We start from the raw sequence: 3,806 nt of genomic DNA on the forward strand, positions 1-3,806 counted from the left end.
GTCTGTTGTACATATTTCAACAACAGCATGGAAATCTCCCTCTTTAGTGAAAAATTTCTGACTCATCCAGACAACAACATGGAACGCTATTGCATCCCCCTCTAGATGTAAGCGCTGCCGGCAGCACTTACATAAAACTACACTAATCTATAGCAGCAAGTACTGGACACAGTACCCGATAGCCCAACTCCTTGGGTACAAACTACACTGAGGCTGGTAGGGGTTGCAGAGGGGAGGAGACAGCAAGTTTAGCTAACTGTTTAAGTGGCAACTCCTTCACCCTCATACAATCCCATTGTAGCAGTGTCCCCCAGAGTGGATGAATGAGAAATCCCATTATATAATGTAAGATGAATGCATGTCACAGATGTATCATTTTGATAAGGTACAAAGGCCATGATTCAGGAAAACTGAAATCTGCAAAAGTGAGAATTCACAGAGGTGTGCGTGGTAACCTTCACTGACACCAGAGGTCATAATTGTTCTGATGCCAAGCAATACATGCATTTTAGCTTAATGTCTGTACATCGAGGGCAGCACAATTTTTTATTCATTTTAACACATCATCTTTTTTTAAGCCAAGTGAAATGATGACACTTTCTACAGATTACACTCTACATAATTTATATTTTAGATTAATTCAATATGAGGAAACATAGTAATGTGTTCCTCAAGAATGGATTGTAATAAATGGTTTTCCGTTCAAAATGTATGCTATTGAAATTAAAACTATTTTCCAGTGAGTTTGCAGTGGCTAAAGCAAATACTCAGGCCCCACGCTACCATTAGTCAGCTTTATGGAACTGCCAAGGGCTCTGAGATCTCGGGGGCGCCACTAAACTTGGGTACTTATTCAATATAATGCTGTGCGGCAGCCACTGAGCTTAACTTCCACAGCCTCCAGTCGCTGCACAGCATCAGATCCAGGGAGGGAGCAGTTGAGACAATAGTCACCCTAAGGCACACAGCTGATGGGGCGCGCTTTCCCACTCCCTCTTCCCCCCCGACTGTTTGGGACGTGATGATGACATCACGCCCCAACGCAGACAGTGGAAAAGACGGAAGGCAAGTTAAGAATGGTGTTATGAAGGGGGAATAGTATGAAAAGGGGGCAGCAGTGTGCTGAAGGGGGGAGTAGTGTGAGAAGATTTGAGCCTTTGCTTAGGGAGCCGAGAAACTTTGCACCAAGAGAGAAGGAAGGTTTGCGTGAGCAGAGAGATGGCATGTAGTGAGATTTTCAGCTTAGTTCTAACAAGTGGAAAAAGATTGAAGAGCACTAGATACTTTTGTAGGTAGTGAATGCATAATAAAATAAGAAGACATGGTGATTTTGGTAAGAGAAAGGCAGATAATGATGAAGAGGAGCAAGATTATTCCTATAGCATTTGGTGGGTGGAGGGGGCACACGGGCGACAGATACAGTGGTGGACAGAGGCGCGAGCAATACTCAGATGTTGTGGGGGCACTACAAAGAGTGTGGTGGGCAGAGGGGGCACGAAAGACACAGAGCTTTGCTGGCAGGGGTGGCATGTGTGGAAAACCTAGTGAGCAGGGAGCACATGAGAGAAAACATGGTGTGCTGGGGAGGGGGGGGGGAAATGCGAGACAGAAAATGGTGAGGGGACATATGAGGGGGATAAAAAAAAATAATCACATGACCTCTGCTTGTACACCAATACCCTCATACTCACCAGCTTCTCCCTTACATGCCCTCCTGTCCAACACATGCACCTCTGCCCACCATCTTTAACCTCACTTTTCTCCATTACCAGCCAGCTTTACTTCACATGCAATTCTACCCACCACCTATTCTCTCACATATTGCACTGCACACCACCATTTTCTTCACATATTGCACTGAACACCACCTTTTCCTTCACATATTGCACTGCACACCACATTTTCCTTCAACTATTGCACCACACACCACCTATTCCCTCACATATTGCACTGCACACCACCTATTCTCTCACATATTGCACTGCACACCACCTATTCTCTCACATATTGCACTGCACACCACCTTTTTATTAACATATTGCACACCACCTTTTCCTTCACATATTGCACTGCACACAACCTTTTCCTTCACATATTGCACTGCACACCACATTTCCCTTCAACTATTGCACTGCACACTACCTATTCCCTCACATATTGCACTGCACACCACCTATTCTCACATATTGCACTGCACACCACCTATTCCCTCACATATTGCACTGCACACCACCTTTCCCTTCACATATTGCACTGCACACTATATTTTCCGTCACATATTGCACTGCACACCACCTATTCTCTCACATATTGCACAGCACACCACATTTTCCTTCAACTATTGCACTGCACGCCACCTATTCCCTCACATATTGCACTGCACACCACCTATTCTCTCACATATTGCACTGCACACCACCTTTCCCTTCACATATTGCACTGCACACCATATTTTCCGTCACATATTGCACTGCACACCACCTATTCTCTCACATATTGCACTGCACACCACCTATTCTCACATATTGCACTGCACACCACCTATTCCCTCACATATTGCACTGCACACCACCTTTCCCTTCACATATTGCACTGCACACTATATTTTCCGTCACATATTGCACTGCACACCACCTATTCTCTCACATATTGCACAGCACACCACATTTTCCTTCAACTATTGCACTGCACGCCACCTATTCCCTCACATATTGCACTGCACACCACCTATTCTCTCACATATTGCACTGCACACCACCTTTCCCTTCACATATTGCACTGCACACCATATTTTCCGTCACATATTGCACTGCACACCACCTATTCTCTCACATATTGCACTGCACACCACCTTTTCCCTTACATGCCCTCTTGCACAACACCTTTTCTCTAACATGCCCCCTCCTTTTCATCAGTATGCTCCACATTACTACATCTCCTTACCTGATTCTTCATTGCTTTCTGTAGCTGCATAGGAACAATTACGTTTTGCAGCAGCCCACCTCCACTGTATACTATACTAGACCATTTACTCCATAGCAGTTATTTTCCTGCAATACATATTTTCTTTGCATGTTACCTGTCATGTAAAGAAATATAAAGGTTCTGTTACCATAGAGAACTATACAAGGCCTATGTATACGGTTTGGTCAGCATAAAAAGCAAGCAGTATTCATGTGACCATTTCGTAAAAACCCCTCAAAGCTCTCAGAAAGCACTTGTTAAATCTGCCTTGCTTCTCCCCTCCCTCTATTGTTGGGAGCAGACCCACCATGGAATTCACTATGGGATTCATAAGAGGACTACAGTAAAGTCAAGCACAATTAGGATCAATCACTGTTCATTATTAAGTATATCTAATGTGTTAGCACTAAATAACATAAGTCATGCAATGCAACTTTGGGAATATGCATACACAATATTGGAATATATTCAAATTGCTGACATGTAAACTAGGTAATACACTTCAACGTGTTCTATTTTAAAATTCTTCTCTGGGATTTAATATTGCCTAAAAAGCACCTCACACGTGAATAAACCTGACAGGGAAGACAATTTGCCCATCTAAATTTAGTAGAAATATTGTAATGTTTGTTACTAGAACATTGCTCTATCGGATTTTCCATTACTTTCAGTAGCTACACTTGAGTGTATTTGCAGCAGCTTCCCCTGTGTACCATGTGACTACAGCAGCAGTCACATGACCTGGTGATGTCATCAGGTCCTTTCCATGAAGCGATCTAGCTATAATTCAGTAGCTTCACAGGAACAAGTACATTTGCAGCAGCCTCCCCTGTGTACATCGG

The sequence above is a fragment of the Mixophyes fleayi genome, chromosome 4 (assembly GCF_038048845.1).
Source record: "Mixophyes fleayi isolate aMixFle1 chromosome 4, aMixFle1.hap1, whole genome shotgun sequence".
NCBI classification, from domain to species: Eukaryota; Metazoa; Chordata; class Amphibia; order Anura; family Limnodynastidae; genus Mixophyes; species Mixophyes fleayi.